The 27,397-nt window shown below is 38.9% G+C and overlaps 1 protein-coding gene across 1 annotated transcript in view; it reads right to left on the bottom strand.

Annotated features, from left to right (window-relative positions):
• Nucleotides 1-27,397, bottom strand: part of LOC119492137 (cadherin-22-like) — a 191,801-nt gene that overhangs the window by 138,190 nt on the left and 26,214 nt on the right. Inside the window, exon 2 of the mRNA XM_037776526.1 lies at nucleotides 2,728-2,855. The gene's annotated coding sequence lies outside the window, so the exon portion shown is untranslated. The remainder of the gene's footprint in view (nucleotides 1-2,727; nucleotides 2,856-27,397) is intronic.

Below are 27,397 nucleotides of genomic sequence, written 5' to 3'. Positions count from 1 at the left end.
ATGGGAATAGATAAAATGGTACATTTTAGTTAGATAGTTCAACTGTTTGGGAACTGTGTTTATCGATGCTACAGGAAGGAGATGTAAAGACTGAAGGCAGTGGGAAACAAGGAAAAAGAAAAGTTGTTGCCCTGGCTGCCTGCAACCTCACTGTGACGACAAGACAACAAGAAATAGTCCGGTGTGTTACTTTCCGTAAAACCACAACTTGTCATTTTGAACGAGAGACGATTTAATCACCTCAAGTGCCGATGTGTCCCAGCAGCAGCCTTGTGCCCTGTCGAAGTGTCCTCGAGCCTGACACTGAACCCCGACTGCACCTGCTCTCTCATCACTCTCCAACGGCAGCATCAGACTAAAATGTTAATGTGTATGTCAAGTGGAAGTATCAAACGCTTCAAGTTGTGGTAAATGAGGACTGTGGTGTTAAATGTTCCCAGCGATAACCTATCGCCACATTAAAGTCCTGAATTGAACATAAAACATACATCACATGAACATAAAGTAATATATACTTAAGTAGGGATAGCACTTTTTTTCAGACCGAGTACAAGTAGTTACATTTGGGTACTTGCTGATACCGAGTACCAATATGAATACTTATAATACCATTACAGTTCTAACAATGACTTTGAAAACATGTTTTTTTTTTCATTAGATGTTCCTCACTTTCTGACTGTAACAAATTAAATACATAACATGATGCTGCTGCTGACATTTTAACATTCATCTTTGCATTTTCCTGATGCAAACAGGCATAGTTTGCAGTAGGGATGTTAATAATTAACTGTTTGAATGTTAAAAATAAAAAAAAAGCTGAGCAAAACTCAGAGTGGCTTGTCAATCAAAGGAGAATAGCTGGTCTTCCTTAAAAGGTCAGCCCACCTTAAGTGCACCGGAGCCGGAGTTATTGCTAACTTCAGCTCTCACCCCCTTCACTTTAATGAGCAGGTGGCAAGCAAGACACAAGAACTTGGACATCATTTATTCACTGACAAATAAACTGTACACACACTGCACTGCTACGTTCACAGCTATAACGTTATTGCTAAATTCATACTCATCATCACACACACACTCTCTCTCTCTCTCAACCGGACATGTTGTGCAGGGCTTACAATACACTGGCGGAAACCCTGACGAGGAATGCCAGGCAGACAAACAGCTGACAACCTCACAGCTAAAACTGATGCGGTGGAGACTAAACTGGCTGCATGCATCCACGACAATGTATGCAACATCGTGACTGCTAACTCTCCCGGACAGGCGGACTCAGTTTGCTTGTTTGTGCATCAGGTTATCGTCGCAGCTGCAGCCCTGCATGCAAGGCACCAATATTGTCTGTTAACGTCACGTTGCTGTAAAGTGGTATCGGGTGCGACTGTGCCCGATATCTGATACTGGTATCGGTGCGTCCCTATACTAAAGTTAATTAGAAAAAAAATATTAAAAGAACAATACTCATTAAGAAGTACACATATAATGAAGGGCTCTGTTTGAAAACCAGGTCTCTGGGAAAACAACAAATTTTGCAATGTAGTCACCTGTTGTGGATACACTGATGAAAACGAACAGAAATACCTTCATTAAAATGTGTAGCGTCCTTCGACACCTTAATCAAATGCAGAGAACATTACCTTAATGAGTTAAGACTTTAGCTCAGAGAGCATGATTCGCTCATAAGGCCAGGACTAATTCCCGCAGGACATCTACAGGCTGTTTTGGATTCTTACAGGGCATCTATGGACTATGCACGCACACACACACACGCACACACACACACACACACACACATGCAAGGACAACAGTAGCACAACATCTCCCCCGGATGTATCAGATTATACCATGCAGTACATTCAATTACATTTTATGGCAGATGGTGTAAACAAAATCAAACACACGTAATCTCGAAGATTGGATCCTTCAGTTAGATATTAACCCTGATATCCAAAGACCTGACACAGGACAAGACGTATTAAGACGAGGAGCGGCCTGTGAGGGCTCTAAGACGACTGACTCAGCAGTTTTCTGATGTGGGGGTAATCCAGAGCAACGGGGATACACATACCGTAGTGAAACACAAATGAGGACAGAATATTGAGTTAATCACACATGGATTGGAAACACTGTCTCGCTCCCTATCTCCCTCTCTATTTAATCGACTCGGCTTTAACCAACTGACTTATTTTATTATGGTAATTAAGTGTTGATTACCCCAAATGTAATGCAGCTGATGTGTTGTGCATACGAATATGTGAATGGAATAGATTGATTAGTAATAATGGATCGCATTAATGTATTTATTCAGCAGGAGATTGTGTTGCGATTATACTTGGCTATGGTGTTAATACTGTACTACGTCTTCTGTGCTTTGCAGAGGAATTATTTTCTTTATTGGGCCTAGCTTTCTCAGTCCAGACCTGTAATTTTATGGCCTGTCAGCCAATTACTGTATGAAACACTGGAATAAAAGTTTTATGACTGTCATCAACATTAATCGAACAGCTTGACAAAAAAATCATACAGCTTTTATTTTTATTTTTACAAAGTGCAGGATTATTTTATCCAGGCCAGCACATGCATGAAAGTAGATAATAGCTAGGCAAATTGAACAATCTGATGGTCAGCTTACTAATGGTTGTCTTAGCACTTTTTAAAAATGATTAAAATGGAGAAGCTAGACCTTGTTACCTCGTAGCCCACGGTATATGCAAATAACAGACTCACCATCCTGTAGCCAGATGACCTTGCTGCCACTCGAATGCCAATGATGGCTTTCAGGTCCTTCAGGTTGTCTTTACTGTGCCATCCAAAATTAGTCTCTCTCCAGCTCTCTGGCTCCTCCGCTCCGACTTCTGAAAAATAAAACAGACCCCGGAGTGAACTTCATTGTTTTCTTTTTTTTTCGAGTTTAAATGAATAAATTCCCCTGTTAGATTTCTAATGGGAGGGTTAGGGGGCGGGTGGGGAGGTGGAAACAGGGAGGGAGAGAAAGAGGGGGGGGGAGGCAATTTGCTAATGGAACACAGAGAAAAATGGTGTGGACCTATCTCAGTAAAGGATGAAAGAAGAGGCTAAAAAAAAAAATAACCTCGGTCTGTCTGGAGAGAGCGAGAGTGAGCTATAGGGCAGGAGGTAAAGTGGTTTTAAAAAACACCATCATTAACTGTCATCTTCATCTCAGGTGCAAGGCGAGAGAGAGAGCGAGGGTTGGGAGAGGGAAGGAGAGGAGGGAGGGAGAAGAGGATGTACTATATTTGCCCAGGAGATCATTCAATAGCGTACAATCTTCATTTAATTACCTGCTTTACATCGCCAAACCACCTCCTCCCCCCCACTGCCCTCCTCCTCCCTTACAACGATTGGAACCTGCAGAGGTCCGTGGAGACTGATGCAGCTACTTAGCTACGTTAATTAAAGTCCAACTTGAGTCTAATCACACAAACTTTGTCCTGACGATGGCATTACAAAAAAAAGCTATCTCCTGAAACCCAGTTGCCCTGTAACTGTGCGTCCAGATTACAAGCCACGGGCTCTGTCAGCAAAATGAAGCTCCGGGATTTAGGCCTCTTAATTCAGTGGAACATTATTTAAAATCTCTCTCTGCTGGCTGCAATGGAGGTCATTTGAACTGTGTAGATGTTTGGCTGACCGAAATGCGAGCGCAAACATAATTTCAAGACTTCTTAAGGCACGAACATTCATTCTGTGGAGTAAATGTTGCAGATGTAACACTTCTAGGGGACATATGCCAATAAGGACAAATTGTGCAGAATAGATGATAACCATATTTGGTAGATTTTCAGATGTTACAAATACATTCATTACCTCGGCCAAGGAGGTTCTGTTTTTGGTTTGTCTGTTTGTCAGCAGGATTACGAAAAAAACAACTCGCCCAATTATCATAAAAGTTGGTGGAAGGGTGTAACATGGGCCAAGGAGGAACCCATTATATTTTGGGAGGGGATCCAAATCACGAGGCGGATACACGCATTATTTTTCACTTATGGAAACAGCCTTGGCGAAGGTCTGCGCTCTCCGACTGCCCTTCTAGTTTCCAATGTTTTCGTCTAGCCATTAAACGATCCATTAAAGTTTTTAAGAGAGCTGTGAGGTTCCTGTGCCACATCTGAAATTTGTCAAAACTTTTGGCAACATTTTTCCACTAAATCTGTTTCATGCTCATTTTTTGAGGTTCATACTTTTTTTTTGTTTCTACTAGAACTTGTTTTCATGCTGTAATGTTCAAAAAAACTTTATTTTCCTCATACCGTCTGCCTGAATATGCCTGTTTTTACCCTCTGTCTGAAATGCTCTGTTTTAGTGCGTTTCAACGGAAATGCAACAGAATTGCATTGCTATAGGCAACAGCTTGGGTCCATGTTTACTTCCTGTCAGCTGATGTCCTTCACATACACTGCAACTGGAAATATGGTGACTTCAAATGAAACTCGTGAGCTTGTGTTTACAACTTGGGAAATCGTGTACACGATATGCTTGGCGTTCAAGTGGTTAAGCCGTGAGAGCACCGCTGCTAAGCAACGGCAATATTAATGTTACTGTCGGCGTCTAGAAGCCACAGTGGCTATCAATTTAGCAAACTAGTAAGTAAGTAAAGGCATAATGCAAGAGTAAAAAGATGAGGCCATTGGGGATATAATTTTCCTTAGATCTATTGTTAAATTACAAAGAAAAACAATATACGACTAAAATTACAATATATTAACTTATTATGCACTGAAAAATTAACTACCATGGCCTCCACCATTTCTGACAACGTCAACAAACACGTCACAAGTCGTGAAATCTGAACTTTCAGAAACTTTCCACTTACGAGTTTCGTGAATACCACAAGAGGGGGGTGTTTACACAGTAAACACGACCCCATTCGAAGGCACCAATAAACTGGGACACATTTACAATGTTTATGCTGAAAACTGTGAAATGGTCTAAATATTGTAGATTTGTGACATCACAAATGAACAGAAATCCTGACAGCTTGTTTCAAAGACAGTTTCTGAATACGGGCTGTGTGTATTTCTCTGTGGATTGAGCGTTTTGATACTTTCACAGTATTTATATAGCACCTTCTCTCTCTCTCTCTCTCTCTCTCTCTATATATATATATATATATATATATATATATATTATAATAACCTGCTATATATATATAAATATATATATAGCAGGTTATTATAAATATATAATAATAAAATAATAATAATATATATATATATATATATAATAACCTGCTTTATAAAAAGTATAAAAGATGAAAATCTCACTTTTTACAATATGGGACCTTTAAATTGCAATGCAATCACAAGAGGCTGACACAATATAACACCATGTAGAATCTACTCCAGCCCAATATAGCCTGGCAATAAATGCTAACTTTGTGAATAATATTACATTTCTGTTGAGACAGTATCAGAGATATGCTGATTCTACAGTTCTGCTACAGTGTGCTCTTAAATGGTCTGTTGTTTATGAGGTTGTTTAATCAAATTGTGTTCTTTTGTAAGGGGCACCTTATTATGCATTAAGAAAATATACAAGCTGCAGAGACTCAGTGCATGCACCAAAAAGCAGTGACCCAGTACCACTGCTGTTTACACCGCCATTAAAGACTACTGTAGGCAATATCACACGCCTGGTTAACCGAGTCTTTCTAATAGCCTGTCATGTTATCTGAGGATACAGGTGATTTTGATCAAGCGGCTAAGTGGCTCTGGTCGATAAGAAACAGCTTACAGTCTAACAGGCACCAACAGACCACATTTAACTTATAATGACATGATCAAGTGAGCGCGAGTGGACACCTTCATAAAACACAAGTACATGACGAAGCATATTTTCTCTGCTGTAACTGTTTGTACATTTAAGACTGCGATCCTGAAGAAAAACTGTATTTAAATTGGAGATGATAATGGCACTTCTAACATCTGTTGGTAAGTCGATAAACAAATTAAGATAACATGAAAAATCAATTAGATAAACCTAAGTTACTTGGATCTCCCAGGAGTAGGAGTTTGTGTCTTCTCTTACCCTTCTGGGCTCACATTCGTGATGAAAACACTTGTGTGACACAAAATAACGTTTGATGCACTAAATGTTTAAACTTGTAAGCGAGGTTTGCGTGGGACGTGGAGTTTAAACATTTAAGCATGATGAAAAGTCAAACTGTTTGTAGTGGAAAACAAAAGGAGGCTTCTAGAGATTATTGCTGAGCGGTTGCACAGGGCCTTGCGGAGGTGCTGAAGCTCTGAGCTTATCTTGATCAAACACCAACACGGTGTGGATTCCTCACTGGGCCTGCAATGGTTTCATTGTTTTTTTTTATCTTTTTTATTTCCTTCCCCTCAATCTTTTTTCCCTCTCATTGCTTTCGCTTGTTGCTGTGTTGCTGGAGTGCCTTTCATCATCTCAGAGCATTTTAAGGTATCATTTACCTGTCCCCACAGTGGCAATTTGCGATAGTTTTGTCCCCGACACAGCAGCCGCTATGTCAATGTGATACCTTCAATACTCTGGTGGTGATATTTGTCTTTTATTCAGCAATTTATTTTTTCATTCACATGGTTGTACTGTCATTTTAAAACACCTCATTTTTTAGGACGATTCAGTAAATTACACATACATTTAGATTGTGCACATCTTTGTCGCTGGACTTATTGACTTACGCTTATTTCATAGAGGTTTATTTATACATTAACCACAACCGCTATATGCCTAACCCTAATCCTTACCCCAAAGCTTAACTTAAGCATAATTCTTTCCTTACCCAAAAGCAATTGTCAATATTTTTTGGCTTACCTTGTGGAGACTGGCTTTATGTTCTGTGATGGGAAGTGAGTCCCCACAATGTGACTGTGTGCAGAGCTTATAGTCCCCACAAAGGGAATAATACAACACATAAACACACACACCAGGGTTTTTGGTTAGATATCGACTTGCTCTGAGGTCATTTTTTACTTGCCACTATACAAAATGCTTTATTTATTAGTGGTTATTGAGTAACAAACAACCCTAAAGTTACTTGTCATATTTGATCCGCATTGCTCTCAAACTTGAAACAAACTTTGCAATACACAGTTGGAGTTTCACCTACGTCCTCTAACGCAGTGGTTCCTAAACTAGGGGGCGCACCACCTAAGGAGGGCCTGGAGTTATAAAAGGCAGATAAATAAAACATGGGCTGAGAAACATGACAGTATTTGGTGGAAGTTAGAGAATACGCCTTTATGATAACACGATCAAGGGAAGGAAAAGGTTCTCTTAGCTGCTCTGGGTTATTCTTATCTGTGTATGGCGCCAGACTGAAGGGAAGCCCTGTTAAATTGGTCTATCCGATACAGTGAGGCTGAAGACTGAAAATGTTTAGAGTTGATATTTAAGTCTCATGGGCGAGGCAAGTCTCACAGAATAGGTAAGGGAGATGAAGTCACAGAACAACTACAAAGCCATGCTACATTTCCGCACATTTCAACGACAATGAATTTTGACAAAGACTATAACTGACTGGAGAAACATCTAAAAAAGGAAACTTTAAGGGGCGGCACAGGACTATAAAGTATTTCAGCTATTATTCTATGTTACAGCTGAGGTTTGAGGGAATGCTTCATTGCTACACTTGATAAATTCCCATGCCTCCTCACGCCTGTAAAGCATCTGTAGAGTCTCTGATTTGACCATCAAAGATTAAGAGTAAGGAAGTCTGGATGTATGTTGAGTTTAACCAAAATTAATGTACTGTATAAGTTCTGTAAGGTTTTATTCAAGCGGCAACCTTCAGTGCTGAGAAATGAAGCCGACGCAGAAGTGTCAAAATCTGCAATTCTTTGAATGGCTACCTGGAAATAAACATGTTTACAGCCTGGTACAGAAAACGGTTTTGGTCTCAATAGCTGATTTCTTGGTTCCACTATACACGGGGTTGAATTTTTATATAACTCACTCGTTTAAATTATATTAAAGCTTAAAGTTAGGCAAAAAAGTGTCTATGTGGCCTGGGCCTTAGTATCTTTCCATGTCTAATTGTTTATCATCTGCTGCTGATCATGTTGAGCCTTGCTGAGCAACCGAAGTTACGAAAGAATTACCCACGGGACTAGTCAGGTGACATTTTTTCCTCAAGCCGATGAATAACATGTGCTTTGCTTGAAAATACATATAGGGAGGTGATAAAAGGGACAGCGCTAGTGTCTATGTGAAAAGTTACTGTAAGAAAAAGTATGTCTCTCTGTAGTATGAGAAAGAGTTTTAGGCTTTCCTTCAAATACATTTGGAAAACAAGAAATTGCTCTATGGTCCGAGGGGATTGTGAGTTAAAAACAAAGATGGGGCAGCAGAGGAAAACATGTTGGCCAGCACAAATACATTTTAAAGAAATGGTTTTGAATGTAGTTTCACAACTCCCTTAAAAAAAATGCCTTTCAGTTTTCCGAACGGGGCATTTCTACTTCTGTTAAAAACCAGCCATGCGGATTGTGATTTCACATTATCAGTAAAACCTTTTAAAATAGGAGGGCCAAACACAAACATGATCTTTCACATCATACATCCTTATCCCCCCTCCTCCCCTTGGGTCTTTTTGCTTTCGTTGAATTAATCATATAACGCCCCCCTGAGAGCACGGGACATGGTCCTCTGTGAAGCAGCCAACACAAATCCCATGCAGCCTCTCCACCTCCCAGCACTTTTTTGCTGCATACTGTGGCTCTGAGGGAGTTTTACACCAATTCCCAGGAGGAAGGAGTCTATTTATACAGGATCCTAAAACAGGGTATAGTCATAACCACCAACCCACCCCTTCTCTCACATCACCCCCCTACTCACGGCAGCAGCTTTAGGTGACAGTGCTGACACACCGCCACATGATAGTCCAATCTAATCTTTTAATCGCTCCAATAACTTCATGTCTCCGGGTGACTTGGGGCAAGCTAGCGGTGGGGATGGGATATATCGTCTGCAGAGATATGATATGATCCTTGAACACATAACAAAAAAAAAAAAAAAACACACACAGACTCACATGCAGACTTATACACACTGTCCCGCTCCACCCCACCCTCAGAGTACTATGGCGAAGCCTCATGTATCTGTGGGTATTAACAGATCAGCGCAGAGCAGCAGCCACCCTGCTTTAAAGTCTTTTCCTGAGGTAGTGCTTCAGAAGCCTGCTGCAGAGGAGGATAAACGCGCAGCAATCCCCCAGGCCCAGCGCCTCCTCAGCTCCACTCAGCTCTCTCTTTGCTGCCCCCTCCTTCTCCTCCATTCCTCGCTTATCCCCACTTTCCTTCCATCCCTCATTATTTCTATCCCCCTTCTTTTCCTCAGCATCTCATGCTTTCTGTCCCGCTATCTGTCCCCCTCCTTCCCTCTGGCCATTCATATAATTCTCCTTTCTGTGCCTCCTTATTCTGCTCCCCTCCCATTTTGTGTCCATCCCTTTCTCCATCTTTTACCCTCATCTCGCCGTCTTTCTCTAGACTTCAGTAATGAACGAGCCTCGCGGCCCATCTTTGACAGTTAGAGAGTAAGGAACCAATGGTTACGCGTTGTAACCTTAGTTCGATGAACACGGGATGAGCTCCATAATGGGACTCTTAAGCTTCGGCCTCTCGTCTTAGGCTGTGGTTATACTTGTCTTTTCAATGCGACATTTGTCATCCAATCATGCCAGGGACGCATTGACTGTCAAGTCTGTACGCTCCAAGATCATATTTCCAAGATTGGATTTTGCTTACATTGCGGGATCCGATCAACCAGACCACATGCCGATGTGAACTGGCTCGCATTGAGTTCAGATCTCACTGAGGTATGTTCATAATTTGGGCACAATCGGACAATTTATCAAACATGGATCTCGCATCATCTTCCCGCCACTTGGGAGTTCCTCTCCTGAGCGAGAGCAAAGGGGGAAGAAAGGAGTAAAAAAAGTGGCCGGTGCACAGCTGAGGCCCACTGTCTGAGTTACTGCTGATGAAAACCCAACATTTCCTGATTTTGCTGCTTCAAAATAAAAGCTTTTAAATAACAAAATAACAGGGGACTTTTATTGTGAAAAAAATGATAGGATAATGTGTTTATCACAGAATTAATTTAATTAGAATTTCTTCAATAAGAACATGTAATCTCTAATACTGCAGGGAGGAATAGCAAAAATAAAAGAGGACTTTTATTGTGAAGAATTAATTCAATGTGTTTATCCAGCTTTTTACAGCTGCTTCTTTGACCACGAAATGTATCCGATCGCTATCAGATCAGGCAGGTCTCATTGAAGTGTCGAGTGTGGACGCACATATGCAGAGTTCTGATCTGGTGCATCCGATCACAAAAGTTGCATTGAAAAGACAAGGTGACTTAGTGTCTTCATGTCCCGAAAGGCCATGCGCTCCTGATTCCTCATCCAGTTCAGTCACACTAAAACATTACATTGTTATGGTACCATTTACTGTTTCTCAGTTTGAAGAATCAGTTTAAAACTACAAATTGTGAAGCTGCTCCCAGTGATATTACTAAATTACCGTAGAGACTGGCTTGCTTTAATCATGGTTAGCATTGTTTTCATTATTATGAAAAGAAACAATTATTAAAGACACAGAAAATTTCCATCGTGTAGGTTTTCTTCAAACAACAAAACAGAGGGGTCTCTGAAGAGTTTTAACTCTCAAACAATGCATGCTGGGAAGTATGCTAATATGCTGATCATGTTTCTTTAGTTGCTAATGAGTTGTGTGAACTCACAGCAGTACATTTATTCAACTCACCATTTCAAGTCAAGACTTCAAGTGAAAACAACTCACGTTTATGAGCTCTGAAGTGGTCTAAAAATAAAAAAAACTAGAAATTTCAAGCTAATTTAACTTCAGATTAATAAAAACGTGTTTACGTTAATGAAAAATTCCAATTTGATTTTTATCAAATTCCTGTATGATGTTTTACATTGTAGGGGTTTTGCTTTTGCCATGTCCACTATGACATGACTTTCTGATTGGGCAGTAAAGCTGCTTTGAATGGAGCCATTACTGTACGTCAAGGGTGACCGAATTTAATTGAAATAGTAAACTATAACAAGAATGCTTCTGACCAAACTCAACTATTGGTGTATGAAAATAATACGCAGCTAACATCATGTTGTGAATTGTCAGAAGGGGATGTGACATTATGTGAAATGCATCAGATTTTCTGTTTGTAGAAATGTTGGATTCAGGAAATTGACAGTTTCCACATTCTCTATGTTATTTTATTGTCAGTCGGTCCCCGGGGGCATCATAGAGATTCTATAATCCAAAGACATTGAGAGACGACTGCAGTCAATACATTGCATTGGCACCCCGCCAAGACATGCAGACAGAATGAGTTCATTACATGTACTTTTTTTTTATTTTTTAAAAAGGAAAAAGAAAAAAAAAATCTTCCTGAAGCAAGTGTACTGTGTCGGAATAAACAAAAGCTATAATATATTCATATGTTCGTTGTAAGAGTAAAATATTGTTATGTTATTCATGAAACAACAAAAAAAAACTGTGATAAGAGTGAGGGGGTAATCCTTGTTTTAAGACTAGACAGAGAGAGATGGTTAAATGAAGTGACACACACATAGAGGCAAACATCTTGCCATTCAAGTCGACAGAATGACAGATGAGCATGCAGACGGACTGACAGGAGGACCAGGAAGGGGTAAGTAGGCTGAATCCAAATTAAGCTGATCAGAGCTCACTGTGAGTTAATCTAGTTATGTGGATAAAGGACTTCCCTATGGCTAAAAACACAGCAACAACATGACTCAGTGAGTCTGTGTGGTGCGTGTATGTGTGTAAATGTGGGAGAAAGAGGGCATGTGTGACTGTTGTCTGTTTCCCGGTGTGCAATATTTGTATCTGTTTAACCATATTTAAATATACACACAAACACATGAGCCTCGAAAGCTTTCTTAACAACGAACGCTTGCAATCTGCTCCACTCGCACACACTTTCAAACAGAAGTCGAGTTCAACAAGTGCCTCAAAAGGCCAGAGCTGTATTGATTTGTTAGGCGAAACTATGCTAATGACAGACAGGCTGTCAAATCTGACAAGCCTGAAAGAGGCGTCATTGAGGTATTTTGCTTCTGGGTTTAAGTCTGAACAATGGGCCTCATGCAGGAAGCGATATAAGAAAAATGTTCTTCTTATTTTTGTTCGCATGCAAGATTTGTTCTTTTTTTGTTAGTATCCATTGATTTATGGGATTCACCAATGTTTTCTTATTTTTGATCTTCTCTTAGGTAAGAGAACATTTAACAAGTGGTCGAGAGCACTCTTACCAATAAGAAAAAACAAGGGCTGTCAATTGAATAAAATATTTAATCGCGTTTAATTGCATATTAATCGCACACTTTTTATCTGTTCAAAATATACCTTAAAGGGAGATTTGTCTTTTCTTAATTTTATTTCAATTTTGAATGTTGAAGTTGTTTTCTCTAGTGTACTTAATGAGTTTGTCTATAAGCTCAACTACTTCAAAAATTGGTTTATAAACTATTTTAATTAGGAACTGTAAATTGAAAACAACCTTGAAAAAAGGGAAAAAATAAAGTATAAAAAAAATAAATAGAGGGAGATTTGTCAAGTATTTAATACTCTTATCAACATGGGAGTGGACAAATATGCTGCTTAATGCAAATGTATGTGTATATTTATTATTGGAAATCAATTAACAACACAAAACAATGACAAATATTGTCCAGAAACCATCACAGGTGCTGCATTTAGCATAAAAAATATTCTCAAATCATAACTTGGCAAACTCAAGCCCAACAGGCAACAACAGCTGTCAGCGTGCTGAATTGACTTGTCTCAAATCTGCTTGTGATTATCATAAAATGGGCATGTCTGTAAAGGGGAGACTCGTGATAGAACCCATTTTAAGGTCGATGGACCTCTGTAAAATGGCCATGCCAGTTTATTCTCGCCTAAATTTAGTGTATGTTTGGAGCGTTATTTATCTTCCTATACGTAAAAACACAAGTTGCGTTAATGCGTTTAAGAAATTAGTGGCGTTAAAACAAATTTGCATTAATGTGTTATCTCGGGACAGTGTGTGGACAGTAAAAACAAGATGTTTTTTGTAGGGCTCAATGCAAGGAAACATTTAAAAAAAAATGCATGTATATCACATTTAGATTATTATATGTTTTAAAGTAATCATAATGACTGGATTATTAAATGTATAGGTTAAAGAAACACTATCGGTCCATTGATCACAATTAAAACCCCATGATGACATTGCGTGTGTTCAGCTTCTGAATGGCTTACATCCTGCTCTTAAATGCTTTATTATTTTCCTGTAACACCAGTACTGACGCTCTGGAAAATCACGTACATTGTTTAAGTATATTTAACAATACCTCAATTTCACTACTGCACATGGCACAACCGCTGCCCTTATATAGAGTTTAGGGGGCGTTAGCTTTGCTAATAATAAATATATCATATAAATGATCAGCCACATGCCTCCAATTTATGATTAAGTATGATTCATCATTCAGCACACGTTAGTAAGAGCAGATTTAGATGATTAAGAACATCTGGAGTTGACTTCTGTTATTTGTTTCTCTTAACAGACATTTAAGAGAAATATAAGAGAAATGTATGAGAATGTTGCTGCATGAGACCCGCTGTGTGCATTGTGTTAGTGAGAGCATTGTGTGTCTTTGACTCTGTCTGCTGGCAACATGTAGGCACTATGTGTGGGGGAAAGGGGAGGGGCAAAAGCGCGAGTGTGGTCGGGCAAGTGGAATTTTTGAAGAGCGAATAACACTAAATGAATCGACATTGGAAGCTTTCGAGACTCACGAGGGTTCATGAGCATCCCCTCTCATGTGTATACCACTTCAAACAGCGGTTAGAAAGCAAAACAAATATCCAAGTCAATCAGCCACCTTTTTCTTCATCCCTCTCATCCAGCAATCTTCGCCGAAAGACATCAAGGGTAAATGATTGCAGGGGTGGCTATCAACCACAAGAATTTCAGTAATACCAATGCATTTGATGAAATTAGGTCTCAAAGAAGAAAAAGATTGAGAAAAAATGAATACAAATTCAATCAGCTCTGTGTACACCGCCTGCATATCAAAGAGAATGAGGAGAGGGGAGGGGCTGATGCAGAAGGCCAAGAGATTTAAGTTTGAAATAAGCTTCAACTTCAAACAACTCCTGATTTTCATTAAATACTTTCAACACACTGTTGAGCTTAAGTATGCACGCAATGAAAAGGCATTATTTACAACTGAGAAAAGCATGGGAGAGCTCTACAGTGAGTCAAAAAGACAGAGACAGAGCAAGGGCAATTTCTCTTGCCTTTCTCCGTTGGCACAGGGCTCTCCTGTGCAGAGCCGAGAAATAAAACATGGGCTGAGAAACATGACAGTATTCGCTGGAAGTGAGAGAATACGCCTTTATGATAACACGCTCAAGGGAAGGAAAAGGTTCTCTTAGCTGCTCTGGGTTATTCTTATCTGTGTATGGCGCCAGACTGGAGGGTAGCCCTGTTAAATTGGTCTATCCGATACAGTGAGGCTGAAGACTGAAAATGTTTAGAGTTGATATTTAAGTCTCATGGGCGAGGCAAGTCTCACAGAATAGGTAAGGGAGATGCAGCCAAAGAACAACTACAAAGCCATGCTACATTTTCACACATTTCAACGCCAGTGAATTCAGACAAAGACTAAAACTGACTGGAGAAACATCTAAAAAACAATACTTTAAGGGGCTGCACAGGACTGTAAAGTATTTTACTTCTTTTTATATGTTACAGCTGAGGTTTGAGGGAATGCTTCATTACTTCACTTTACAAATTTCCGTACCTCTGCATGCCTGTTAAGCATCTGTAGAGTCCCTGATTTGACTAACAAAGATGAAGAGTAAGGGTCTCTGGATGCATGTTTTAATACAAGTGTTTAAACAAAATGAATGGACTATATAAGTTCTAGAATGTTTTATTCCATACACTTTCACACTAACAATCTATTTGTGCTTTCAAATGGGGTCGTGTTTACCGGTTCCACGAGAAGAGTCCATATGAACGCCTCTTGTGCTATTCACAACCTCGTAAGTGGGAAGTTTCTGAAAGCTCCGAGTTCACGACTTGTGACGTGTTTTTTTGACGTCGTCAGAAATGGCGGAGGCCTTGGAAGTTCATTTTTCGGTGCATAATAAGTGAATATATTGTAATTTTAGTCGTATATTGTAATTCTTCGGAATTTTATAATATCCATCCATCCATCCATTATCTGTAACCACTTATCCTATTTCGGGATCGTGGGAATTTTATAATATGTCTTGAGGAAAATGTCGATATTCCCAAAGGTCTCATCTTTTTCATTATGTCTTTGCATTTCCTTAATTTTGTTACCCGCTTGCTAGCTTGCTAAATTGTTAGCCTCCGTGGCTTTTAGACAAAGTAACGTTAATATTGCCGTTGCTTAGCAGCGGTAATCAGGACGATACGACTTGAACACCAAGCATATGTGTACATGACTTCCCAAGTTGTAAACACAAGCTTACAAGTTTCATTTGAAGGCACCATATGTCTGACCATTGGGCAAACTCTGGGTCTGAAAAATGAAGCCAATGCTGAAGTGCCTTGAATTGCATTATTTCTAATAGCCAGCAGGGGGCAACTCCTCTGGTTGCAAAAAGAAGTCTGATTGTATAGAAGTCTATGAGAAAATGAGCCTACTTCTCACTTGATTTATTACCTCAGTAAACATTGTAAACATGAGTTTATGGTCTCAATCGCTCGTCTCAAGTCTTCTTTAATACAGCATGATGTTCATTTAGTAAATTATGGTCCCATTTAGAGTCAAATAGACCATAAAGCAGGGTATGCTTTAGGGCGTGGCTACCTTGGGATTAACAGGTCGCTACCATGCCATTGTTTTAGGACTTTAACCCTTTCACTGTGTTTTCAGTTCATAAAGTTAATTGCAACATTTTGGTCGCCTAAAAATGTCTTATTCAGCGTTTAGTTGTACTTAGCTCCACCCTGTCGTGTCACTTCTGGTTGCAAAAAAAACAAGATGGTAATAGCCAAAAACCAAGATGGCAATGGCAAAAATGCAGAACTCGAGACTTCAAAATGGCAGTCCACAAACCAATGGATGACGTCACGGTGACTATGTCCACTTCTTATATACAGTCTATGGTCTTACCTGATTTTCTGTCTTTTTTAGTACAGGGGTTTTAAAGGTCACCTCTACCAGACATCTACAACACCTTTGCTTATCCCTTATTTTTTTTGAAAGCATACACCTCAAGACTCTGTGTGTGTAAGCATTCAAGCGTCACCCTGTTGCTCCCAGGGAAGACCTCATTAAGATGTTTCAGGTTGAAGATGCCTAAGAAAACGGCAGCCAGGAGGAGAGAAACCACCTCCGAAACAGAAGAATGATAGTCCTTCATCTTCCTCTGTACTAGTTACCTTTTAACAAAAAATCTAAAATACATTAATAATTGTATTGATGCAGAATGACCTATAGGAGATACATGTATACATCATACATGTACACAATGTCAGAGCTCTTTTGTGATTCAGTTGCTCAAGAAGATAGATTTTGAATGTCGCTTATACCATAATTGCACCTGCTTTGTAATTGAAAAGGCATAAATCCATTTGATAGACCATTTTCTCTCTCTGTCTGTCTCTTTCTTTCTTTGTCTCTCTGTCTTTTGTACACACATTTTTTTTCCTCACAAGCTTTCTGCTTAGACGGTTCCCAACAGGCAATTGTCTTGAAAAATGTGACTCTCAGCATGGGCACAAACAATCTTACTGTGCCATTGGTTTACTTGCTTTGCCAGATTTGTTAGAGTACAGTAGGTGTTAAAATTGAAAATAAATGAAAACAATGTGTTCAAAGTAGAAGCACATCTTTGTATATTTGTCCCCGTTCTTGCATTCATTCTCCTCGTACATTGAGGTAGAATTCTTTGTTTAACGTTGTATTGTGGAATCAATAATGCAGTTTAAAACTTTTAATGAAAGTCAGGATAGAATTCCTTGTAATTTATGGTAGCTGCACAGATACAAATCTTGTTTTTTATATATATATATTCCTCTTGGGAAGTGGGCACAAGTGCTGCAGTTGTATAGCAAACCTGTAGTACAAAGTCAATTTCTACAATCTTGCTGTTAAGAGGACGAGACATGTGAATGTCCAGGGAATAATAAGAGAACAAGGTATAACTGAATGCCTCACTCACAATCTATTAATACTTGCTTTAGTCTGTTTGCTTTTTCTCTTGTCATCTACAGTCTTTCATCACCGCCGATCTCTCTTTGCTACCTCTGGACATTGCTGTACCTGTGTATCTGCCCGTGAGTAAACCTTTTAAAATCCCTGCCAACGCTAGATGATCCTTCTAACATAATGGAATCTCACATCCAATGAACAACAAGTTATATATAGAACAAAAGCAACAGAAATGTTCATCTGAACATGACCTTAAAAGACTGGGCTGAGAGAAATTATTGACCACATCCACACGTAACATAATCCACACTTTTATGATGGGAAGATGGCGTTGCTGAATTAAATTTTCTAAGTTAAACAATTGTGTAAAGCCATACTAAGCACATCAGCATATACCGACCACGGCTGCAGAGTGAAAATGAGTGAATACATTATGATTTAGATTAACATTTAGATTAACCTCTCTGTATGAGAAGGATTTTGTTCTGAAGAGATTGTCACTACAATACAGGATGATCTATGTGATGCTTCTGGACAGATATGGGGCTAATGGCACCTCAAAGTGATGCTTTTATGAGAACAGTAGCATTTGGGGAAATGACCATCAGTGTATCACAGTCAAATCTGACAGCGGTATGGCTTCCTGAATGTCAACTATTCTTTTTGCTCTAGCGCTTTGAAATCATTTGACAGACTGAGAGCATAACATCTTGAACACGATATGCCTCTTTTTTTTCCCCTTTACTTTGAAATGTGATATTTTTTTACACTTTAAGGCCTGTGCCCTGTTCTCCGTACGAAGATAACTGAATTATCTCGATTTGATTGTTGAGGACTTGACACACGTCTGTATTTTTCAGTTCTTCAAAACTGGATTAAAATGTATCTGCAGCTGTCAGAGCAACAAGCCATTAAACCCAACAACAGTGCAGGCCCTATTAACAGTTACACTGGAGCTGGATCATGACCAAGTTATTTTAGGGTGAACACCATACATCATTTTCAGAAAACAAATGTGTGCCTTTTCTTAGAGGGATGGAAATAAGTAGAGAGAAAGAGGGATTTAAGTAGAGGGAAATATGAAACAAAATAAAATAGGTACTGTTGAGAAAAGAACCAATCCTGTCCTAAAAAATAATGATATGAACTCAGTTAAAACGTGCTTACTGCTGGAATCAGTGACATTTATCAATGACATTATGATGGGGATTTGTCATTTCAACGGTAACATTCATGGTTTTTATCCGTATCGTCAGTACATAAGTAAAATGGAACAAGTTTATTAATTCCAGGTAAATTATTTTGTGTACCAGTCACTATTTGCCAAAAGAGTTTGTCTTAATCTTGAACACAACATTACATGTACTCACAGTCTAACCACAGTCACTCAAAAGTGAGGAATCAGTGGATGCAAAATGAGACTTGTGTCCATAAATATATTGTCCCAGTGCTGGAGGCTTCCCAGCACACATATAGTACCTCATGGAACTACAATCACACAACTCTGTCTTCAACAAAGCTACATTTCCATACAACTAAATTGTATTTTCAATTACGTTTCGCAGGAAATTTTCTCCCAGAATATGGTCGCAGTTTGAAACAGTTTTAAGCACGTGGTTAATGTTGTAAACTGTAACAAAAAAAAAAAAAATGCAACAAAAGTACTAGATTTAGCTAAAAACATCATAGCATGGCTTAAAATGAATGAGTTTGTTACTTTATTTAAGTTACGGATGTAAATTAAAAGTGAACTTTGCCTTTTGGTTTCACACGGGACAAGTCCTGTGTTTGTTTGTCCCATTCACCACAGCGACCTCCTCCATACAAGACCTTTCACGGACTAACACTACAATACATTTGTGATACGTCAAAAACAAACGTAATCCGCGACAAAATGTGTTTCCCTCAAAATGTAATTCACAATGCAGTTTCATTGTATGGAAATGTAATTTTTAGGAGACGGCTGAATCACGATGATTAGCACTCAGTCAGCCAATATGAATGCTGATCAAGGTTTCGAACTCGACTCATTTCAAAATAAGAACACACTCAAGATAACTTCAACAAATCAAAGCTATAACTGCATCCAAAGAATCAAAGTAACTGGTGTGAATAAACAGGATTATTTTAGCCTGAATTAGTTAAACCACACTGAAAGAACAGGGCTCTGGTCTGTATTACTAAGCTTTCATCACTGTCTCCCACAGTCAGAGAGATAGGAAGAGGTTGCCCTACACACCTTATCTCTGATTTCACACCAGTGTATAGCTCCAATCCAGATAGACCCGGATTATTGTTTAGATACCGAGGCACAATTTCTTGTCTGAGACTGATAGTGGTACTCGAGCACAAAAACACACACGGCCATTCAGTGATGTATAGAACAATATAAAGCCCAATATATCGCCCTATTGAAGCAATCATAGTCGGAAAAACATGTGAACTAATTAGCCTAAATATTGGACAATCCTTCATTTTGAATATTACATAATAATTATGTAAAAATAGTTGATTTTTTTTTCTTGTTTTCTTTTTTAACCAACTTTGCAAAGGACTGCAGTAGATATATGTGACATTTGATTGAAAAGGGCATACCGGACAAGCCGTGTGATGATAAGAAAAAAAAAACATTTACTTTTTGTACAATGTACCATTAGGAGACCTGCTCATAAAGGCCAGCCTCCTTGGTGAAGGGCAAGTTGTGTGCAGTGTTCAGTACTGATGAGAAAACAACTATGGCTCAATTCAGGCTGATGGTCTGGAAATAACTCACATCTTGAAAGCTTTCTGTGAATGGCTGTCGAACAGAAGACGTGTCAGATATGTGCTTCCAGTTTGATTGTCGGAGGGCTCCCTCTTTATGCCTCTCTCCCTCTGTCTTTGTCTCTCCGTCTCTGTAGCTGTCCGTCTTCCTCAGCTTTCTGAAAATTGAAGTGTAGAAAGAATGGCCCACAAACTGCTTTACAGAAATGGTGGAATGACAATGGGGCTGTTAAAACCACTTGGCCATCCTAATGCTCATGCTATCGACGTTATTGATTTCCCATTCTGCGAGCAAACCTCCTAGCCTTGTGGAAGGAAGAGGATTTGCCTCGCCCCCTCGGTGATGGTCAGCAAAGTCAGTTTAAATAGATACATGGACCAGCACCCACCCTGCCGCATACAGACACACACACATGCCCCATCCAGGACTGAAATAGCTCCATGTTCAATAGCAGCAGTGACCAAAGTCCAGACTTCAAACTCCTCTCACATCCAAGCCCTGCCAGTCAGAGAGTAGAGAAGCTTTCAGACAGCACAGCAAGTATCGGCCTGTCTGCTCGGCCTCTTTTTCTACTTCACTTATTCTCCCACGGCAGCCAGAGGCTCTGACCTTGTGTAACGTCCTCCAACTAACTGGCCTCTCAGACAAATCTTCCCACTTAATGAGAGAATGTCACTTGTTAGCCAGTACCATTAGCTCCAGCTCTGTGTTTTCTAAATCTACCTGAGAGAGCATGTTGCCCCCTAATGCACAAGTGTTACACTGACAACTGAGGGAAGAAGAAAACTCACACAGTCAGTCACGCAAAAATATTCCTAAAATATTTACAAATTCCAAAGCATTGTAGAAAAAATGCTCTGAAATGCAGTGGAATTCAACACTGATGTCTATTTGTCACTGTAAAACCTACAAAAGGGGGCGATTGGGAGGGAAATAAAAATCATATGGGAACAGTTGAAGAATTTGCAGATTACAAGATTACTGCGTTGAGGTTAAAAATTAGGGCTGCCCCCTTTTAACAGATTAGTCGACTAATCGGACGTTTTAGTCTTAGTTGACTAAGATTTCTTTAGTCCATTGGTCATTTTTGATGTGTTTTTCATGCTGAATGACTTATTTCCAAAAAACTTATGAGCACATCTGGTAAACACAAAATTTTAAGTGGTGCTTTGGTGTGATTCTTTGTGGAGAAACTCATTTTTACAGATCTGTCGATTAAATCAACTTATCGAGTAATCGACAGAATTGTTTTATTTTATTAGTCAACTAAGAATTTCTTTGTTCGAGGCTAGCCCTATTCAAAATAATATCGCACACCATGCCTAATGTTAGATATTGCGCTTTATTGGTACTGTAATCAGATTCATTGACTGCTCAGGTCCATTTTAATGCGAAGTGTATTATGAAGAAAATCGTGAATATCGTAATCATATATGCTGCAAATAAGTAGGAATACCATTTTAAAAACTTAAATTGTCAAAAGTAAGACAAAAGATTAGTACTTAGAGTGTTGGTGTTAATCCTATGTTGTAAGAATTGGTCAAACTGTTTTAATTAGATTATGGTAAAGTGAGGAAATACCATAGACTGTATAGAACAACCGAACAAGACATTTTTATGTGACCAAAAATGTTACAATTAACTTTCATGTACTGAAAACACACTTTGAAAGGGTTAAAATTGTAAGAAGAAAATGTGGACAACTCCCAGCCTGGACAACGGCGTGGTAGCGACCTGTCAATCACAAGGTAGCCACGCCCTGAAGCATACCCTGCTTTATGGTCTATTTGACTCTAAATGGGACCATAATTTACTAAATGAACATCATGCTGTATTGAAGAAGACTTGAAAGTTTACAACGTCTATACTGAGGTAATAAATCAAGTGAGAAGTAGGTTAATTTTCTCATAGACTTCTATACAATCATACTTTGTTTTGCAACCAGAGGAGTTGCCCCCTGCTGGCTATTAGACAGAATGCAAGTTTAAGGCACTTCCCCAATGGATTCACTTTTCAGAAGCGGAGGTTGAACCACTGGGAAATACATGTAGAAAACCGAGATATTGTTGCAATGAAAAAAACATTTCTGCTTTGGAGGAATATTGTTCCCTCTAAAATGACAAAGCCAAGAACTGTACATGTGCTTCTGCTTACTGTTATCATTGCGCTCCACTACCACATTAGTTTTATCAGAACTGGCACATGGAAAAAATTAATATGAGAATAAGCAGCATGTTGAGTACAGGCCTGACTTGTCACAGCCTGCCAACATCTGAAATATCTCCAGTCAGATTTCACCAGACTGAAAGCAAAGCAGCAGAAATCAGAAGCAGTTGCTGCTTCTGTGTCAAAGTGTCGACTCTCCAGGAAAATTCATCTCACCTTAGTCACGGGGCTTTTATCTTCACAATGTGATGAAGACAGACCTGGGACTCTTGTGGGTCTTTTTTTTCTTTTTTTATCTGAACCTAAAATTCTCCAGCCTTTCATCAGAAAAAAAAAAACTGTGCTCTGAAAGACCCTGCCTGGACTACCATTCATCGACCCGTCCAAATGGAACCATTGTTCGACGCAAAAACTCCACAAGTGGCTGCGGCTCCTGTGGCCATCACATTATGAAGAAGATGACAGATGTATTGTAAGAGGTCTTTCGAAATTCGCTGCCTGTTCGACCATGTTCTAACTGAGCGGTGCCCATTAATGCACACGGTCTTGACCGGAGAATCTATAAAACAAGGGAGTCAAACATGTTCGATGAGCAGGGCCCATTCAGCCTCTGTTGTACAACAGAGACCCACTGCAAGCAGTCTGACTTTCTGAGAGAAGACAAACATCACCTTATCACACAACTATGAAATAACATTTAATATATCGGATAGATCATTTTTAGTGACTTTTGGGGAATTATATCATTGAAATTCTGAGTAAAGTCAGGGTTATTATTGTAAACTAGAACTGACATTAAAAGAAAAATAGGTCGTGAAACACATTGTTGTAAACTGAAACTAAATAAAAACGATATCCTTTAAGAAAAACTAAAACTCGAACGATATTGCCTGGTTAAAAAATGATTAATAAAAAGAACGTAAATTAATTTCAGTTTTAGTTTTTTATCTATCATATATCACTACCGAAAAAACTGAGACAACATGAATTTCCGTCAACTCTCGTGACACTGAACCACAGAAAGTGAATGGACTAGACAGTCCAGGAGATGAAGCTATGTTGCAATTGCTTCACAATTAATCTCTATTCTTTTTCAAATGCTGTCTAGTCTTATAGAAATAAATGACAAGAACATGATTTAAATATTGTAGTAGATCAAATACCAGTTAACCAACCAAGGTCTAATGTTAACCAACTGGGGTCTGATGAAATTGCGATGAAATGAAAAAGAGCTGAAGTTGATCCCCAAACCAAAAGATTTAAACATGTTGGCTTAAATATATAAAAACAAAGACTAAACTTTTCTGAAAAACTGAAACTAAACTAAAACTAGCAAACGCAGTCTGAAAACTGAACTAAAATAACTAAAATTAAATCGAAAAGTCAACACTAAAATAAAGTCAAAACTAATAAAAAATTAAAAACTACTGTGACCATGTCAGCCCTTTAATTAATTTATGAGAATATATTTGTGCAGTCAGCTTCTCAAACAACAGCACCAACTTACATTTGATTAAAATGAATAAATAACGTTCAATATGGCAGATGTTGGTATTTTATGTTCATTCACAGAATCTGATTTACACAACAAAGCCAAATCTAGAGTTATCAAGTCCAAACTGAAAATATATTGTTAGTCTCGTTACCATTGTTATACAGCACCACGATGTTCTACTAGCTTCAGTTCAATTTTCAAAACATGCAGGTTTTTAGCCTTCTTACAACAGGTGAATCATCATTGCAATCTCCTGCTGCATTGTAAGAGGTGGTTTGGTCTAATAATTCCTAAAGTACACAGACTATTTTTTCTCTCTCGCTCTCTTTCCCTCTCTCTCACACACACACACGTCGAAGAGAAAGGTCAAGGTCAAGATGTGTCTTACTCATACTGCACCCAGCTCTGCGAACTCAAGGAAATGCTCGGAAATACACCATTTGCATGGGTAAAGTGTTAAAAAGGAAAGGTCATACAACTTACTACTGTTATATAATACGCTAAATTATTCACTGCCATTTTTCTCAAGGCTGCCAGAATTCTTTGAAGTGGAGAATTGGACTTAATGAAGAAGCCACTTGCATGAAACTAAAGACAAAGTTGAGACGGGGACAAACTGTCAACCCAAAGATCACCAGGTTGTACCCATTCATCATGTTGCATGGTTTTTATTTTCCTCTCTCCAGTGCAACACGCTGAGAAATTGCTGTGTCCCAGGAGAGGTGACCTGCTTATGTAGTGTGCTTCCCCTTTAACCTAGCTGTGAGCCATTCTCACCTGTCAGATCACTGCCTGGATGCGTGCTTATGTGTGTGTGAGCGAGTGTGCAGTTAGTCGTGTGTTTGCTCAAGTTCACATGTTGGTGTGTACCGGTATGTGTGTGTGTGTGTGTGTGTGTTTCAGGCTTTGTGTGCACATGTAGGATTTTCTTTCCTTTTTTCCATACAAGAGGAAAAGCATTTTTCTCAACCCTTGTCAACAGCCCAAAGCCATTCAAATGAAGCTTCAATTTTTTGTCTTCCTATTCTTCACGGTCTCACACACACACACAGACACACGCACACACACCACTTCCGCAGAGAGTTTGAGAGCACAATTATGTCTATAGTTACTGAAGTAATGAATAAGGCAAGTGCTCTCAGAAATGTTAGTCACTACTCTGAGGTGTACAACGTATGCGTGACAATGTACTCCATCTATTTGCTTGGGCATGGATGTGTGTGTGTGTGTGTGTGTGTGTGTGTGCGTGTGCGTGTGTGTGTGTGTGTGTGTGTGTGTGTGTGTACATAAGCCCAGCCCAATGTTATTTACACAGTCTAGCTCTCAAACATTCAATCAGGGGCAGAAAATTGAATGTTCTTTATCTTCCACAGCCCAGCTCAGGTGTAGTTTATATTGGGAAACACCACTAACCCTCCGTCTCCTCCCCATTCATCTACCTTTACCCTTCTGTTCTGCTGGTTTAGCTCAGTGTAATCATAACTGTAATTGATATTTACAATAGAGGGGCTTGTATATTTGAGGGGATGTTAGGACAGGCATTAGTTATGAATGGTTCAGGGATAATAAAAGGCTGTTTAGTATAGAGCAGGACAGCACTGGAGGTTATGCAAATTAGTAATATGCGACCACTTTTGAATAACGTGTCTGAGATTTTTGTTGTGTACTACAATTCAAAAAGAAAAGCTGCAGCAGAAATGTGGGTAAGCAGTTGCATGTGAGGTGTCAGCTGATGATGATATGGAGCTCTGCAGCATTAGCAATGTTTTCTAATATTGAGCCGGGACATAATGGCTTCGTTCAAAATTGCATACTATGCACTACATACTCAATATGTGTACTATCGTTCATACTGTTGTGTGGATAAGCAGTAGTACTGTATGTGTCTTTTCGGATGCACTGAGCAGTAATTTACGTCGTCACTTCCTGAGAGCCTCCTGAGAGACGTGAAACCATGGTCTGAATTAATTTAAAATATATATTACGCCTAGCAAAGTGAAATCTTATACTTACTGTTAAATTGAAGCGTTATGGATGTTACAGAGCTGTCCGTCAACGTCTGTTATGAACGTTGTCATCACTACCGCGTTGCATTGTGGGATATTTATGCCACCGTAGCGTCCAGCGTTGCATACTGTAATATTTCACCGGAAATAGTATGCAATTCGCATACTCTTGGTTTCATACCAAAGATTCTGACATACTAAAATACTGTATCTCACATACTGTTTTAGCGTACTAAATAGCATGTTAGTATGGAATTTCAGACACAACCAAAACAGTATTTGAGGGATTTTGTTGAAAACTCTATTAGCATTTTGTTGGTACAGATATATGCACAACAAAGAATCAATTAGTTTTATCAATCCGTCTTAGCCACTTCATTCAGGTCCAGTTATAGGAGGACCATTTTGTGGGCTACGATATTGACATCATGTTAATAATACATGTATGATAATACTGTGTAAATAATCCAGCAACTCTTAAGTCATTTTATATATACAGTTATGGTTTCAGACTCTCTCTACACCTCCCTACACTCGTATTTTGAGTGTAATTGATTTGCCAAAAAAGAGACAAAACGCACAATAAACCAAATTAAAGATTAATTTGACCGATAGCATTATTATTATTATTATTATTATTATTATTGTTGTTTTTTTGTTATTATTATTGTTATTATTATTTAAATTGTATAGCAATCTAAATAATATATATCAATAATCCTCTGCACAGGGGATATATGAGCAAGAAGGTCAAAGTTCAAGGCGCAATGTTATGAAGATGTAGTATGCCCCAATTGTATACATACTGCATTCAACAGTACATACATTGTAAAGGCAGCTGCAGTATGTACTAAAAGTAAAAAGAAAAAATCTGTGATTTGGAATGTAGCCTTGGTTACGGTTAGGGAAAGTATATATATGGTTAAAAAAAGAAGCCATCATTAAGTGTTGGTCTGAGATTGGATGTGATCTTCTTTCACTAGCATGACACTCTGATACGCTGAAGGCTCATTCACTACACCGACCTTGACACCCTCACTTCTCACTTGGCTGCATAAAGGGCACACCACTTCCTGCGTTGGCAGGGAGCATTGGCGTCGGTCATAAATTGTGTGCTGCAGAATATAAATGGACTGCTTGATTCCTGTTCGGTTAGTAATGAGAAATGTATTTTTGCGTTGTTCAAAATCTATATAGAACATTCACACTTTCTCATTGTGAAGTGCAAGCAGTTACATACAGTAGGATTAGGTAGATTTACATTTTTTTTCTTTTCTCTTTTTTGTGGTGGGCGGTTGGTTTAAATACTGGCAGCATCGCTAAAACAGGTCCCCCCGTAGTGACAATGCATTTCTTATTTTAGACGACTAATGAGGAGGAACAAATAGCATCAGATGGGATTGTGGCACTAAATCCTATGGAAACAAGCTAAGTAAATATCTGATAATTGCCTTTGTTGCCACGATTTGCTTAAAGAAAAAAGTAAAGCAGCTCTACCTACAATATTCACCATATAAAGAAAACTTGCGTTGATGGAAAGGTCACTGTATATTTTTTCATTAAGTAAAGACACAATAATCTTGTAAAATAAAAACTCATAAACCTGTTTTTAAAATTACGGGGGGCGTTGGAAGGGGGACAGCTTTGTATTTTGCCTAGTTCCTATTTTGAAAGCTAATTAGCTAGCCTACATAAAGTCACACCATTGCCTTGAATGTGTCACGCGT

Source organism: Sebastes umbrosus, chromosome 1 (genome assembly GCF_015220745.1).
Source record: "Sebastes umbrosus isolate fSebUmb1 chromosome 1, fSebUmb1.pri, whole genome shotgun sequence".
Taxonomy (NCBI): domain Eukaryota; kingdom Metazoa; phylum Chordata; class Actinopteri; order Perciformes; family Sebastidae; genus Sebastes; species Sebastes umbrosus.
The sequence above is the reverse complement of the archived record's forward strand: the minus strand, read 5'-3'. Positions and strand labels throughout refer to the sequence as shown.